Below are 17,860 nucleotides of genomic sequence, written 5' to 3'. Positions count from 1 at the left end.
TGACGTTTCGCCTGCATCTATGGCAAGCATCCTCAGACATAGTGAGGTCACCTACAACAATCCTGCATATCAGATCTTTACATTACAATTCCTAACAGTAGCAAAATTACAGTTGTGAAGTAGCAACGAAAATAATTTTATGGTTGGGGGTCACCACAACATGAGGAACTGTTTTAGGAGTCGTGACATTAGGAAGGTTGAGAAACACTGATCTAGATAATCCATTTCATCCAAAAATCCTTGGAGTTGGGAGGCCATCACATGCTCCAAAAACTTGGTCAAATATGGGAGATTGGATACTGGCTGATAGTTGCTCATTATGGAGGCCTTCAGGGATGGCTTTTTATATATACGTCTTTAGGGAAGTTGAAATTTTGTCTTGACTCTGCCAGTCCCCCTCTGGCCTGTTTGATCAACCAAGAAGAGCAAGAATCTAGAATACATGTGGTAGCTCTCACTTCTCCAAGGATCCCATCCACATCCTCAAGCTGCACAAATTAAAAGGTATCCATCAATCAACACTGGACAAGCAAGAGCCAGAGTTACATCCACTGGAGCTCTATTAATAACAGCATCCAAGTGCCGTGTGGGCTGCTGAATGGTCAGAATTTACTCCTTGAGGACCATTATAATATAGCCCTCTGACCACTTGAAACAGCTCAGCTGAGCAGATCCTTGCAGATGCAATGGTGGCATCAGTAAACAATTTCTCTGCTGTCTCTATTGCTGTGAAGTAGGTTTTCAAATACACTCTAGCAGCTAGTCTGTGCTTGGTTATATTTGCTTTGAGTTTTCTGCCAATGTCGCTGTAGTCTCAGTTTCACTGGCTTCATTGCTGCCAGCTCCTTGGAAAACCAAGGGGCTGGCTTGGCTCTGCTCTGTAAGAAGGGACATTCAGGAATTATCTTGTCCACCGCCCTGGCCATTTCCCCATTCCAGAAGTCAACCAGAGCTTCGACAGAATTGCCTGCTGAGTTGACAGGAAAATCCCCAAGAACCGTCAAGAATCCCTCCGGATCCATAAGCCTCTGGGGTGGACCATCTTAATCACTCCCCCAACCCTGTGTAGTTTTCAAGTCCCAGTTGATCTAAAGCTGACCAGGTAATGATCAGTCCATGACAACAGAAGTGTGAAAAGTTCCTCCACATCACCATTGCCTTATCCTGCACAGAGAACACGGTCCAAAGTGTGCCCAGCAGCATGGGTAGGACCAGACACCACTTAGGACAGACCCATGGTTCTCATGGAGGTAATGAAGTCCTAAGCCATTCCCAATAGGGCAATCTCAGCATGGATGTTGAAATCCCCCAGCACTAGTTGCTGCTAGCGCTGGGCTAGTCTCCAACACCAATCCTGCAACCACCCCAGCTAGCTCAGGAAGGGAGACTGTTGAGCAGCAGGGTGGGTGCCAGTCGGGTTGGAGCAGACACCCCCAGAGGATGTAAGTGTTTGAGGTGGATTGTACAGGACAAGAAAATCCTGTAGGTAACCTGGGCCCAAACCATGTAGGGCTTTAAAGGTCAAAACCAACAACGTGTACTTTTCCTGGAAACTAATTGGCAGCCAGTGGAGTGACTTTGGGGTAGGCGTAATATGCTCGCTCGTAGATGTTCCTGTAACCAATCTGTCTGCTGTGTCAAATGATGCATACGTACAAAGAGAGCAAATATTTTAAAAATCCTACTGGTTTCAAAAACAAGTTCTCTGAACTGTAAAACATACCAGTAACTTTTCTAGTCTAGGAATCATCTTACTGGCTAAATCAGCCTGTTTTATGCAAATACGTCATTTATGCAGAATGAGTGTATATATCTAGCATTGCTTGGATTTGCATTTTCCATGTGGCTTCCTTTTCTTCCTCCCTTTCTGTCATATACCTTGTCCCCCTCTCTTCTTTCCTTTCTCTTTCTTTTGTCTTCCCTTCTTTTCCTTTTTCCTTTTTAGTCTCCTTCCTCCTCTTTCTTTTTCCTCCCTCATATCTTTCTTCCTTTCCTTTCCTTTTCATTTCTTTCCTCTCCCTCTCCTTCTCTTTCTCATTCCTTTTCTTTTCCTTCCTTCTTTCTATTAAGCCATGTAAGAGTCTTTGTGGTACAAAGAAACCAACCGACATACATACATATTGTGACTTTTAAATATCTATAGATTGTTTTTACACTTGTTCTTTCTGGTGATGGCTGGATTTGCTTACTATATTGAGAAGTATGCTATTTGCCTTCCATGGAACATTTTATTAAAAATATATGGTAACTTTCCTATAAAAATTGCATGGCACACATTGTCAATAAGTATCAGATGTGGAGGGCTACTTATCATTAGAAAAAAACACTCTGCAGATACTAAGAGGTACTCTGGTCTCCACTGTGATTTCAACATGTTTTATTTTTCTCAGTCTTTAGGTCTCAAACGAACTTTCCAAGACTAAAGGCTACTGACACCCACTTCTGGCTATACCTCACAACAGAAAAGATTGTTTTGTTAATTTATCTGTTTAGAAAGGACACAGGGTTGCAATTAAGCTCCTGGGGTTCAAGCCGTGGAATTCATCTCCTCTCGCCAATCAAGCTGTTTTCTTCCATTCCCCGCAGGAATTTTATAAACTTCAATCTGATCACTTCCTCCCACAAACATAATTGGACTGGACACCCATGAGTGATGGCCGGCAATTGCAGGTTAATTTACTGCCACACACAAACATATTGCTGATAGTTCTGCCAAGTGTCTGTCATTTTTAACTTGTGTTTTTGTAAGTGTATAGGCATTAAATTAAAATGTTGAAAAGCTCCATGGAGAGTGGTGGTTTACAAGCACAGAAACTGTTGCTCTTCTGGGAGCTAGTGGTTTAGAAAACTAGTCCAAATTCCTGAACCTTTGATTTCCTGTAAGGCAAGCCTGTAGTGGCTTTTTTCCTTCACCCCTATAGAGATAGACAGGTTTATAAACAATGTTTTATAAGCCAAAGGAAAACCCAACTGTGTATATTAAGCATAGGAAAACCTCCAGCTGACCCAAAGCTGTCCTAACACAAAGGGGTACCTTTTCAGAGTGATTTCACCCCCTCCCCTTTCAAACCAATCCTCCCCCTTTCTGTGCTATTATTAAATCATCATGTCTAGGTTTTGAATTCTTTCTGCTTGTTCTCTCCATTAGCTGCTTGTCCCTGCATTGTTCCAATTCTCTTGCTCCTGTGCTCTCCCCCTGCAAGGCAAACCTATCAATACATGTGTCAGGCACCTCAAAGGGACTCATTTCCAAATGAAGTAGAGCAAGTTCATCCAGTTCCCCTCTGACATTTTGCAACTTCTGCTATTATGTGATTTCTGATTTGTGCTGACATGCCATACAGGGTTTTAAATAAACGTCTAGCTATTCCACACACTTGAGCTTGTCTAAATTTCAGATTGGGAACCTGTTTTCTGTTGTGACTGCAATTTCAATGCCTAACTGAATCTGTCTTTTTCTCCCACAATCTTGTTAACCTTTGATTCCCTACCTTCCTAAAAGGGGAGATGAAAACGAGAGCCTGTGCTCTTTTGTACAAGATAAACAACGCAAATCTGAATATTAGTTTTGACACATCAGAGGAAAATGCCCACAGGAAAAAGGCCAAGCACAATAACATTTCAGAAGAGATGGGAAATTACATATTTAGAAGGCATCTTTCAAGGCCCTTCATATTTGTATATATCATGTATAAGTTTGCAAATAAGGAGATATGATGGACAACACTTACCTTGTGTGTATGGTTTGTATGTAATATGAATGAAATGGCATTCAGTCTATTACAATGACAATTACTAGTTATTGTGGTCCCTAGTTTGCAGCATAATCCAGTGCATCTACTTCTATTTTGTCAAGCTGTTCAGATAATATTTCCTGATAGACACTCACTTAAAAAACCCCTCAATAATATCCAAATGTAAGTTTCATAAAGTTCAATAAGAAGTACTAATATAGTACTATGATATTTATCATCATTTTAAAAGCAAAACATTAAAAAGAAAAGTTAAAAGTTTCACTTTCCCCCTCCCAAAAGGAAGTCACACAACACCAAGTGTATCCTTAAATGAATGAAAACTTTCCATTATGTAACTTCTGTTTTCAGTATCCAGGAATTATGTATCCACAGATTCAGCCATCCACATTTTGAAAATATCCCCCAGACCAGAACTTCTTGAGGGGTTTCTCTAATAGTGCTTCATGTGCGTATCCTCATCATGCATTTGTAAAAGGGCAATGTGGTAGAGACAGTTTCAATTTGGATTCCTTTTCTATACATACATTGAAGTGTTTTTGCTCCAGTGTCTCCAAACTGAAGAGGTCTTTTGGAGATGTTTGCAATTCATTTTTGTTTTAAGGCAAATGTAAATGTAACATTAAGTCTAGTCATGTCCAACTCTGGGGGGTGGTGCTCTTCTCCATTTCTAAGTCAGTAGACACCTCTGGGGTCATGTGGCCTGCATGACTGCATGGAATGCCATTACCTTCCTGCAGAAGTGGTACCTATTGATCTACTCATGTTTTCGAACTGCTAGGTTGGCAGAAACTGGGACTAACAGTGGGAGTTCACCCTGCTCCCTGGATTCAAACTGCTAACCTTTCGGTCAGCAAGTTCAGCAGCTCCACGGTTTAACCCGGTGCACCACCAGGGGGCCATTTTTGTTTTAATTATTATAAATAATGTGGCACTGCCAACAAATAAGGCTGCCTACCTGTCTAACCCTTACTTCAAATTATTTTAAGTTAGAAATCATACTGCCAATATAGATCCATAGGGTACACGGACATATCAATGTTAGGAGATCTGCAATTTCACAATGAATTCCTTAAAAATTATCATTTGGCATTTATTTGTAATTTGCCAATGGAGTCCTTTTTTATCTCTGAATATAATGTTGTTATTGTGTATCATTTCTAACTTATGGAAAACCTTTGCTGCTGTTAACTGCCATCAGGTCAACTTTGAATTATGGAGGTATCACTTGCCTAAAGAGACCCAGTGGGTTTCTGTGGATGAGTGGGGATTCAAACCCTGTTTTCCCAAGGTCTTAATCCAACATCCAAACCATTATGCCACACTGGCTCTCAAATGTAACATACCAAGACAAAAAGAGTCCCATACTGTTTCTCATTAAACTATGGTCCAGCAAAATGGTAGCAACATGCTATGACTATCGGTATAATAAGGAGAAAATTAAATTTATCCTGTTGGAGGTGGGCAACAGACCTTTTTTGGGCCCATCAGACTCTCCTCAGGGTGTAAAATATTTTCCAGTTTTTGATGATGGTGATGCTATGAAATGTCTCCAAAATCATTTTTAGTCTGGAGGGCATTCTATTACGGTTGGACCTCCCCTGACTCCCCAGAAGTCAAAGCACTATTTCAAAATGTACTCTAGGCACCCAGGAAAGTTCCAAAGCATGTCACTATGCCCCCTGAGAGGGTATGTGGAACAAAACAATTCAGTTTGTTCTTACAAGAGCAGGGGAAACAAATTTATTTATTATTTATTACATGTACTTCTATCCCTATTCCCCACAAGGGGAACAGGGCAGCCTTACATAAGCATCCAGCAATTTATTTACTTATTTTGTATCAAAAGCATTGCATAAATTAGTATAAAACTGATAAAATAGGTATGCAGACAGGAATTGCTGTAGTCTCCAACAATTCCTCCTCTGTACATGAGGCAGGGCACAATGGATAAGCATACAGATGCAAAGTTATCTGTTCTGCTCCACAGTCACACAAGGTATGGGATTCTCTTAGGTAATGCCATTTTGCCAGGTTGTCTTTTGATCTACCCACTCCGCTTCTGAGTCTATTCAGGGTTTTCCATGTTGCCCATTCTTGGTTTCCCCTGGAGGAAGACCCTCGTGGGGGGCCATCCAGTTGGGATTTCCTGGTTTAGCTGCCCAGGGGGATACCCTTGCTGTTGCTGGAGGGATGACAAGAGGAGTGGTAGTTCTCATAAATCTTTTCCTTGATTTGAGTGCAATCCACATATACCAACACATACAATTAAAACACTAAAAATCCATTTAAAACATTATCCAGTTTCCACAGTAAATTAATCAACAAAAAATAAATTAGCATGCCAATACACCAAGCCCAAGCCGGGATAATCAATATCGGGATGTCCAAAAGTTTTCCTTTCATATTGGTGTTCCCCTCTAGTCAAATGCCTGGTTCCAGAGCCAGGTCTTCAGTTGTCTTCTAAAGGACAGTAGGGAGATGGCCAACCTGATGTCCTAAGGGAGAGAGTTCCACAGACAGGGGGCCACTGCCGAAAAGGCCCTGTCTCTCGTACTCACTAACTGCGTCTGCAAAGGTGGTGGGATCGAGAGCAGGACCTCTCCTGATTATCTTAAGGTTCCTGATGGTTCATAGCAGGAGATATGTTCAGACAGGTAATCTAGGCCAGAACCATTCAGGGCTTTAAAGGTTAAAACCAGCACTTTGAATTGTGCCTGGAAGCTAAAAGAACGATCAATCTTCAAGCAGGGGGGCTTTTCTTTTTCTATCCCACCGCTTGTGTCTTCTTTTTAGGTTGGAGGTGAGAGATTGAGAGAGACTTTACTTAAATTGAAACAGTACTTGTTTATTTGTATCGTTCTTGTGAGAAAAGCGTGCTGGTTTCAAGAGTATAAATGCTTGTTGGTTATAAAACAAAGCTTCACCATGACTTTCCTTTAAGCCTTTCCTCTTTCCCAAAAGTACTTATTATATTAACACATAAAAACTGATTTCTAACAATCTTTAACCTGACATAGAGATCCTGACCATTTGGTCCTTTAAAGCCTCTCTACTGTCATTAGCTTCCTGCTATCAGCCAACTACTCTAGCTTTCCCCTGGCTAATTTTCAGCTGCCCTCAGCTAACTACCTCACTGACTCCAGCTCACTCACCAACTGACCCTTTTCAAATCAACATTCTATTTTTCCAGTGGCAGTTGGCTCCGCCCCTTTCCCTTCTCCCTAGGGAGCTGCATCGCTATGGCAATGCCCTAACTCATGCCACCCATCAGCTGACAATACTAAACATACCTAAAACTTACATTTTAATTATATATTTCGGTACAGCAGGTATACTGGAGTGTCTGGCCGACCAATATCTCTTAAACAATTGCAGTAATACATCATCTTAGCTTTCCACAGTCCCCCACTTCTGGTTTTTTTTAAAAAAATCAGATATCTGACTGCAGATGCAATACTAAGCAATAATTTGCTGAAAAGCAAAAGAAAGCCTTCTGAATTGTTCTTCACATTATGGTTTTTAAGATTGCTATGGCATGGATGTTCACACTCTTCTAGTTGGTACATGTACTTCTACTTTGACAGATGCTGGATATGAAACGTTACCAATGTTTCTGTAGCAACAAAAGCACATGCAAAGCAAGCATCACAGGAAGAAGACTGAGTCTTCAAAAGCATATGCTACAATGTCTTTTTCTCAAAAAGTCTCAAAGGAGCGACAAGGTCCCTTTGCAAGTAAAGCATGTGGTCTACCACTATACTTTCTCCTCCAAGATATTCAGCATACCATGCAGTTGTGCACTACTAACCAGCTTTATCTTTCCTTAATCTGAATCAAAGGTTGAAATGTCTACTTGACAATAAGTGTCCTCCTTAATCCACACTTCAAAGATGGAATCCCATACGTCCCATTAAATAGTGCACAACATGTTCCATGGGTTGCATGTGGGACCCCATTGCTACAGCATGTAGAAATGAGTGGATTTTAAAGACAGGCTGGAATCGACTCCATTGATCTCCCTGCAGTTAGAAATGAATAGGGACTGGTATTTTTCCATGGGATGGGAAATGCTACATTTATTTATTTATTCAAAATATTTATATTCCCCCCCCCGCCCCCCCTCATCCTGAAAGGGACTCAGGGTGGAGCACAATATATAAACGGCAAACGTTCAATGCGGGACATAAAATTGACTGTATACATTCATAAACATTAAAATCATTTTTCTCAACATTAAACTCTGCTGTTAAATGTCTCAACCATCCACATCAATTCTGTTTGCCATAATAAGGTTTTCTATTGCTGCCTCATTGCACTGTCCCAAAGGACTGGTCCCACAGCCAAGTTTTTATCATCCTTCTGAAGGACAGGAGGGAAGGGGGTGCTCTAATCTCACCAGGAAGGGAGTTCCATAGTTGAGGGGCAATCACTGAGAAGGCCCTCTCTCTTATCCCCACCAGTCAATCCTGTGACAGTGGCGGGACAGAGAGCAGGACCTCCCCAGAAGATCTTAAACTCTGAGATAGTGCATAGAGGGATATGCGTTCGGACAGGTAAATTTGCACATTTTAAGTCTGTATTCTGATATTTCAATGTGGGTGTGCACATGGGTGGACTTTTCAGGCCCCTCAATGCTCCTTCTAACACCATTACTCTGCGGACTTCTACCCTTCTTTCTTATTGTTGCTGTAACTGCACAATTTTGAACCTTTGAAATTCTGCAACCGCACAATTAAAAAAAAGCCCTGTGACATGAGCACTACATGTATGACAGAATGAGAGGAGACAACACCTGCCCACTCGTATGACGACAAATGAAGCACAGGGTTTAACTAGGATCGAGAGGAGGTGATCCTGTATGATGAAAGTGAGTAAATTATCTGCAAGAAAAATAATTCCTTCCGTTTCCCACCCCCCTTGTGGGATGACATCCTAAATTGTGTTAGCATCACATCATACTTTCATGGAGATTTACCAAGGTTTTCATAAACATCTGAAGATAATTTAAAACAATATTTCTGGAAATACTAATGACTACACATTAGAGTGACACTCAGTTGTTAATTACTGTATAACATTAAATTTTCAATGTAGCTCATATGGCTGGTCCCCCTCCCCACATCAGTTCACCCACTTTTTATTTAATTACATCTGGACACCACTTGAACAAGAAATATTGCTTGCAAAATACAGTTATATCCACTTTAACAAATCCGCTGGAAATTGAAAAGGGCTGTTATTGGTTTTTTGTCTCCTGCAGTGCTACAAATAATTCTAACAGGCATTAAATATTAACTAGGCACCTACACCAAGAAAAAGAATATATCTACTGAGTGATGTATTGAGTCAACTACAATGAACAAATTTATCAGCAGACGCAAAATCACTGCTCACTGGAGGGAAGCTAATAGTTTTCAATATTACTCACTTTTCAAAATCTCTTCTGCATCTTTTCCAACTCAATACATAAGCACAGCATTATGCACAGGCAGTCTTTCATATTGGCACTGTGATTCCAGTTTAACTGCAATGGCTACATCCTGCAGAATCATGGCTTTGTAGCGTCATGATGGGTTTCTCCAACAGAGAACTCCAGTATCTCATCTAACTACAGATCCCAGGATTCCATAAAATGCAGCCATGGCAGATAAAGTGAAATCATAGCACTATAGTTCTGTTGTATGAAAGGCTCTGAGCTGTCAAGCTGAAGGGATCTTGAGACAATGTGCCTGGCACCAACCCTTGGTATTCTGGTTAAATTGTCAGGAAATGAATGAAGAGAGGGGGCTTCTGTGTTTCCTTTATTTAAAAAAATGATACTGAAGGTCTTAGAAGCTGCCCCATGAATACAGGCTGGTAGATTTGGAGAAGGGGACTAAATGCATGAAGATCCAAGAAAACTCCTTTTCTTTTTTGGCTTGGCCTAACATGTTTTGACAGCCACTGTGGTTAAGGCTTGGCTTCTGTAAAATTTGTGCGTCTTTCATCATGAGTAGTATTACATTGCTAAACAGCTAGGATTACAATTTGTGTAAGAACTCTCATCTTTACTTTCTTGATAGATTGGGATCCCAGCCCTCCCCATCCCAAAGGCTTCAGGGGGGTAACAATGAATTCATTATGTTGCCCTCTTTGGCTATGGCTGTCCCAAATCCACTGCTTTTTGGAAGACTTACAAGCTGTGGTTGCTGTGGTTGGATCTGTGGGTAGGCTGGGCCACTCATTTTGTGCTGGAGAAAGCAGCACGCAAAGAGGGTCCTGCTAAAGACAGGTTTGTAATAGGCAAGATGCTCAGTTCATTTCAGCGGAGTAATTAGCATTCATCTTAATGAATATGATGCATTGGCCCGTCTATTCTGAGGTAAGCATGTTTATGGACAGTAATTGCCTTCATAGACAAATGACAAATTTTGCTAGATATACTTCATGGCATTAATGGGATTTTGGACAATAGAAAACCATCTCCTGAGATTGGGTAAGTGTCAAGATACAGGAGAGGCACATTTGTTATTTTTTCATCAGTTCCTCTTCATAAACAATATCTCATTTGTTGCCATCAAATACATACAACCTCTGTATCTGGAACTGGAACTGCTATCTACATTTTCATTTATCCATGTCTAACAAAATATATCCTCTTTAGACATTGTCTAGACTAGGCATGGGCAAACTTCGGCCCTCCAGTTGTTTGGACTTCAGCCTCCACAATTCCTAATAGCTGGTAAGCTGACTTGGATTCTTGGGAATTGAAATCCCAAACACCTGGAGGGCTGAACTTTGCCCGTGCCTGGTCTAGACCCCCCAGTGTAACTCTGTGGTATTCTTCGGCCAGAATTCTTTCATTTCAATAGGGTTCACTATTACATACTGTTTTATATGTCCACGTGAAGTCTGGGAATATACCCTCCATGTATACAAATGTTGTACTATACTATTATATTAGCCTTGTTCCATTCAAATATTATTTTATCCATTTATCCAACTCTTCTTCCATGCAGGCTGGCTCATTTTATCTTCATAAAACCCCACCTGAGATTCATTAGGAGGAAGGATTGCAATTGACCAAGGATCATCCGGCCTACCTCACTGCTGATTCCAGGTCTTCCAAGTGTAATTCCAATATTCTGACCATGATATTTCACTTATTCTTTTACTGTTCCACTGCATTCTTCCTAAGTGTTCTACTACAATTACAATTCCTCCCCTTTGAGTATCATTGTCAATTCCCCCACACTGTATTCCACAGCCTCTAATGCAGTGGTTCTCAACCTGTGGGTCCCCAGATGTGTTGGCCTTCAACTCCCAGAAATCCTAAAAGCTGGTAAACTGGCTGGGATTTTTGGGAGTTGTAGGCCAAAACATCTGGGGGCCCACAGATTGAGAACCACTGCTCTAATGCTTCTATTGCCATATATCTTCCCCTTCCCACCAACTCTTCATATTTCAAGAACAGGTAGGAAGTCAGGACAAAACCATCAGCATGTATGCTATATTTATATACATTTATATTAAATATTCAGAAAACTGCATACAATACAACCCTCACAGTGGTGGGAGATACATTCCCAGACTTTACATAAATATATGAAATTACAGATAATAGTAAACCCTATTGAAATTAAGGACTTTTGGCCCCAAATACCATAAAGTTGCATTTGAGGTCCAAGAAAATGCCTAGAGAAGACATATTTTGTTGGAGACGTGGATAAATGAAACCATGGAAAGCATCGCCTAACTCAATTAGAACTTACGATATACTGCAGTACATGAAGTGTAAACAATGGCATTAGATCTCTGTACATACGGTACAAAGTTACACACACTCAAAAGTCCTTCCATGCTTAGAGATGTGTGATCTGAAAAAGGAAAACTCACACGTGCATGAGAAACTGAGTGTGAGCCAGTCGGGGTTAATGGCATTCTGGCATTATAAACCATGAACAGGCTAATTATTTATAATATCAAAACAATGTGTTCCATCTTAATTACTTTGACACAAAGAGACTATGTGGTTAACCACTATAAAGTGGTCAAATTTCAAAACAACCGTTGGCGTGCAGCAGTTTAAAACTTTTAGCTTTCTGTTTGCCACATGTGGTCACTCATGGAAAGGCAGGGCACAGCCACTCATGGAAAGACAACAGCCCTCCCCTCCAGTAACTGATATCCAGAGGCATGCTGTCTTCTCGCTATCATGACTAATGGCCACTGATAGCCTCAACTTCGATGCATTTATCTAATTCCCTTTTAATGCTCTCTAAGCCATCACCACAGGAAACAAATCCCATGGCCCTAACTAAGCAGTGCATTTCTCACCATCCTGTTCTGCTGGATGACCCAGGATGGCCAATGCCAACTTGAGGAAAAACCTCAAATGACTCTGAAGACCAGGGTTCAAATCCCCATTCGCCATGGAGACCCACTGGGTGACCTTGAGCAAATCATACTCTCTGAAGAATGAACAGGCAAACCTATCCTGATCAACTCCTGCCAAGAAAACGCCATGATAGGATCACCATAGGTAGGACATGACTTGAAGGCAAACAACAAGAAGAACCAGGGTCTCTTTCTGAAGCAAACAAAGCACATTATTCAAAACAAGTACCTATCCCACCAGGCAAGAGAATGGTGGACAGAAAGAGCACAGGCAGAAAGATGGGCAGTACAGCATATCAAGTGGAGGAAACAAGATTATAAGTGCAACACCACTGAACTGATAAAATAGGAGGAATGCATTTTCCTTTACTTCTTTCTCTGTGGATAAAGATAATATAATTTATACTTATCAGGAAAATCATGCACAAGAAGCCTCAAGTTAAAGAGAGCTTTGGTATGGCTTTCAGTATTTCAGAGTACAGTCACTAAAATAATCATAAATCCATACATCTCCAGGATTCATACTCTTGTTGTATCTCAGAGGTGGGCAACACTGAGGCTGGAGGGGAGATGCTGCACTAGACTTCCCCAGGACCCACCACCTTTCCTGGAAAGCCATGACTGAAGTTCTTTTGCCATCATTGCCATCATCTCCATTTGACAGTGCCCAAGGCTCCCTAAGCAACCTGGAGACAAATACCCATGCAAGCTTCCCATTATCACAGCAACTAACAACATTGGTGGCAACCACAGCACCTCTCAGTTGTGCAGAATGGAGCCAATATGCCCTTTAAGACAACAGAAGAATGCTATGCCATGGGCACCTGCAAGTTCAAAAAGATAATCATATATCCTTCTGGAATGGAATGGGGGAAACATATAGAGGGGACGGGACAGTTTACACAGCCATCAAAGGTTCTGTTGTTAGCAGCATCAGTGAATGGGGGCAGTGGCAACTCCATGGGGTCTAAGGACCATGCTTTTGCCTTTCTTGAAATATGAACTTATAGGACTGCTCCACCAGTCGTGGGCTGGGTTACATTCCTATGTCTTCCCTCACTTGCCCAATAAATGTTTATTTCTTGTCATGCTGGCAATCTACCATTTCATGCATGTGCTGCTCCCTGGTAAGACTGTCACAGTGTAATATAGGAAGGGCTTTGTAAATTTGACCATATATACAAAGCTATTTATCTGACTGGGTGACAAAAAAACACCTACTAAAATTCTGTCTTCTGCATAATCATTAAAGGTAAAGGATCCCTCTCTTCAGGTTTCCATTTAGAAACCATACCCCCTTGTCCTCCTTGTTGAGACGACAAAGATCCTCTCAAAAGTGCAGAGAGTATTTGTCATTTTCTTTTCATCCTTATCATATATCTAGGTTTATATTCCTAGGTTCTGCTAGACTTGAAGCCTGAGGTTTTCAAAAATGTAATCAAAAGTAATTATGCAAATACAAAAAAAACCCCTTGATTTTTCCCACTAATTCTGATTAAATAATTTAGATACCTTATTATCGTTGTAAGTTAGATGATTACGTATACTGCAGAATTTTTATTTTTTTTATTTAGTACTTAAAGAAAAGAGTGTGCTTTTTATTTCATGGAATTCTCTTTTATGCAACAGACATTATTTTATGTGATTGGAAGACTGCCAAACTTGCACATTATATTCCTTTGACTGTGTTGATATTGATATATTTTGATATATATTAACATATTTTCTAATCAATAGTGCATACATCACTTTGTCCTAAAGTTAGGATCACTTGAACTGTATTTTCCAGTATTTAATGTCACTGGTTCAAATTCTGTTCTCAGTTACACCAGTGTAAATCTAGAGTTGGCTTAGGCAACATATGTATAACACTGGATGCTTATTAGCATATTCCATCACCCGGAAAAATATGTTAACCACATTGAAACTGTGAGTATGGCTTAACTTCCCCCAAACTTATTTTAGATCCAGTAACTTCATAACATTTAGAACAACAGGAAAACAGGATGAAATCCTTCCACATTATGTCTCAAGAGCTACACTTTAAAAAACGTGCCACAGATCTTTAGCTGAATTAACTGACATATTGAATTTACTCAGTCACTGTTTCTCTCATCAACAACATTTAAATGCTAAATCAAAATGTAATGGGTCTGTATTTGTTTAAATAGAACTCCTCAGCAGGTGTTCCTTCTGTAATTACAGTTTCTTGCATTTTGGTTTGGAAGTCACAAGTTGCTACACACCTGTTGCTAAGTGACAGCCTCACAATAACCACAGGCTTAAATATTAGCACTTTGACCACACTGACAAAATCTGAAATCTCAATCAGCTCTTACAACTTGGGTATCCCACAAAACCTGAAGCTCCTTGGAGCTATTTCTGGTTGAAATACCTAACTGCAAAGACATCACTGCCAGGCAGGCACACACATACACCAAGATGGATGGGCCCAGATTTTAGGCATTCCTAGAACAGCCCCAGCACAACCAATGGGACCTACAATATATAGCAGTCATGGGCAAACTTGGGCCCTCCCTCCTGGTGTTTTGAACTTGAATTCCCACCATTCCTAACAGTCTCAGGCCTTTTGCCTTTCCCCCTCAGCTGCTTAAGCGGGACAAGAGAAGAAAAGGAAGGGGCTTAAGGCTGTTAGGAATGGTGGAAGCCCAAAAAACCTGGAGGGAGGGCCCAAGTTGGCCCATGTCTACTATATAGGGTAAAGGCAAAGGTTTCCCCTGACATTAAGTCTAGTTGAGTCTGACTCGGGGGTGGTGGTGCTCATCTCCATTTCCAAGCTGAAGAGCCGGCATTGCCTGTAGACAACTTCAAGGTCATATGGCCGGCATGACTGCATTACCTTCGCCAAAGAGGTACCTATTGATCTACTCACATTTGCATGTTTTTGAACTGCTGGGTTGGCAGAAGCTGGGGCTAACACTAGGAGCTCACCCTGCTCCCCGGATCAGCAGCTCGGCTTTTTAGCCCACTGCCCCACCTGGAGGCCTGCTATGTAGTCTCATGTATAAGTCAAAGGCATGTTTGGGGGCCCAACTTATGGATTTTAATATGACCTAGGGATAAATCGATGATGTTGTGTGTGTGTCAGGAGTGACTTGATAAACTGCAAGTTGCTTCTGGTGGGAGAGAATTGGACGTCTGCAAGGATGTTGCCCAGGGGATGCCCGGATGTTTTTTATGTTTTACCATCCTTGTGGGAGGCTTCTCTCTTGTTCCCGCATGGAGAGCTGGAGCTGACATGGGGAACTCATCCGCACCCTCCCCAGATTCAAACCTCCGACCTGTTGGGTCTTTCATCCTGACAATACAAGGGTTTAACCCATTGCACCACTGTTAGCGAGATGAACTACTTCTGTCAGCTCCAGGTCCCCATGTGGGGACATGAAAGAAGCCTCCCACAAGGATGGCAAAACATCAAAACATCCCAGCCTCCCCTGGGCAATGTCCTTGCAGACAGCCAATTCTCTTACACCAGAAGCGGCTTGCAGTTTCTCAAGTGGCTCTTGACATGAAAAATAAAATCGAGGGTTATTCCACTGAGAGGGGAAAGCACAAATGCCACCCTGGCTGCCACTGCCTTTTCCCTGCCCATTCCTTCCAAGAGGCCAGAAAGGACACAACAGTGGGCACTGTGGATAGGGCTGGGGCTTCTTTAAGGTTCTCCCAGGATGGAGTAATGGGCGAAAGTGAAACCTTGTCTTGCCTTCCTTCTCCTCTTCCACAGCTCACCAGCCTTGGCTCTCTCTGCACAAAATGATCCTCTGGTGTGTCATGACCCAGGCAGGGAGAAGGGAGGAAGGAGGGAAGGAAGGAATGAAGGAGAGGAAGAAAGGAAGGGAGAAGAGGAAGGGAGGGAATGAAGGAGAGGGAGGAAAAAAGGAAGGAGAGGGGAAGAAACGAAGGGAGGGAGAGGGAAGGAAGGAACTAAGGAGAGAGAGGACAGAAGGATGGAGGGAGGAAAGGAGGGAACGAAGGAAGGAATGAAGGTAGGAGGAAGGGAGGGAAAGAAGAAGAGGAAGGAAGGGAAAGGCGGAAGAAAGGAAAGAAGGAAGAAAGGAAGGAGAAAGAGGAAGGAACGAAGAGAGAGATGAAGGAAAGAAGGAGGAAAGGGGAAGGAGGGAACGAAGGAGAGGGAGGAAGAAAGGAAGGTAGGAGGGAGAAAGGGGAAGGGAGGGAACGAAGGAGAGGGAGGAAGAAAGGAAGGAAGGAGGAAAGGGGAAGGAGGGGACGAAGGAGAGGAAGAAAGGAAGGTAAAAGGGAGGGAAGGAGAGGGAGAGCAAGCAGGAAAAGCAGCAAGGAAGGAAAGAAATGGGCTGCCTGGTGGCGATCGCGCCCCACCTTATTCAAAACCGTTCTCTTTCCCAGCCGTCAAGCCTCGGATCCGAGAGGAAAGCAGCACAATACAAACCTCTCGATCCCGGAGGAAGGGGAAAGAGAGGCGCATCTCCGGCGCTGCCTTGGGAACGGAACCTGGGCCGGGAGGGCAAGACCCAGCCCAGCTCAGCTCAGCTCCGCAAGGCAAGCGCCGGGCGAGGCTGCCCCGGGAGGCTGGAGGGAAGGGAGCCCGCTAGGCAGGCAGGCAAGGCAGGCAGAGGGAAGCCCTCCCTGCCTCTCCGCTCGGCACAAAGGAGGCAGCCAGGCGCGGCAGAGCCCCCCGGGGCCCAAAGCAGGCAGGCAAGCAGGGAGGGAGGGCGAGCCCCGGCGCCGCTCGCTTACCCCGGAGCTGTGCCAGGCAATATGTCTCCCTGCGCCTCCCCGGCTCTCTCGGCTTCGCCTCCGTGTGAACTGGAACAAGTCGGCAGGCTGGGCAGGGAGTCCCACAATGCACGGCGCCCGAGCTCGTCACATCCCCTCCTCCTCCTCCTCCTCCTCCTCTTCTTCCTCCTCCTCCGTCCGCGGGCCGAGGAGGGAGGCGCAGTAGAGCCAGCCGCCTTCCCGGCTGCCGCTGCCTGAGCCTCTCGCCGCCCCGCGCACCCTCCCTCCCTCTGCGGTGTCCCCCGCAGGCTGACGCCGGGCCAGGCCCCGCCCCTCCCCCAAGGGCGCCTCTCCCCGGCTTCACCAAGGCGCTTGGGCAAAGCTGGACCTGCCGCGCCTCCAGGCTCGGGAAGAACGGGAGGTGTCGTTTCGCGAGGCCTGTAGCCTCCCCCGCCCGAAACACAATGCCCAGGATCCTGCAGCACGCAGCCCTGGCAGTCAACCTGCATGCACTGGTTGGCGTCGAGCCGGTCTGTGGCTGCGGGTGGGAGAGCCTCGCACCTTCCCTGGTGGCCGGCCGGGTCAGGAGGGGACAGGATCCTCCTCCTCCTCAGTTTGTGGCCTCCTGCCTTCACGTCGCTCCCGACCTCTGGCAGGGTTGGCTCCGAAGGGATTCTGCCCTTGCTTTCCTCTGAGAGAGAGAGAGAGAGAGAGAGAGAGACTACTTCATCGCACTAGAGAATGAATCCACTTTCAATCCGGTTTCTGCCTCCGGCAGAATTCTGGGGTTTGTAGTTTAGGGAGGCGGTTCAAGGCTCTTCCCGAAACTACAAACCCCAAAATTCTGCAGGAGGCATCAACCGGATTTAAAGTGGATTCATTCTCTAGTGTGATGAGCTCCAGAGAGAGTAACTTGCCCAAATTCTCCTAGGTGGGTTTCTGGCCTAGGAGAATTTGGCTAGAAACCCACCTAGGAGACTTTGGGCAAGTTACTCTCTCTGGACCTCATCTAC

At 43.5% G+C, this 17,860-nt stretch overlaps 1 protein-coding gene across 3 annotated transcripts in view; it reads right to left on the bottom strand.

The window, feature by feature from the left end:
* MACROH2A1 (macroH2A.1 histone) overlaps positions 1 to 17,103 on the bottom strand; it is a 65,484-nt gene extending 48,381 nt beyond the window's left edge. For 2 of the 3 annotated variants that reach the window (XM_060765306.2, XM_060765305.2), the window contains exon 1: positions 16,869 to 17,103. The gene's annotated coding sequence lies outside the window, so the exon portion shown is untranslated. The remainder of the gene's footprint in view (positions 1 to 16,868) is intronic. The other variant, XM_060765304.2, reaches the window with a different exon arrangement.
* Between the last annotated feature and the right edge of the window lie 757 nt (positions 17,104 to 17,860).

This window comes from Anolis sagrei, chromosome 2 (genome assembly GCF_037176765.1).
Source record: "Anolis sagrei isolate rAnoSag1 chromosome 2, rAnoSag1.mat, whole genome shotgun sequence".
NCBI classification, from domain to species: Eukaryota; Metazoa; Chordata; class Lepidosauria; order Squamata; family Dactyloidae; genus Anolis; species Anolis sagrei.
This window is presented reverse-complemented; position numbering and strand designations above follow the sequence as displayed.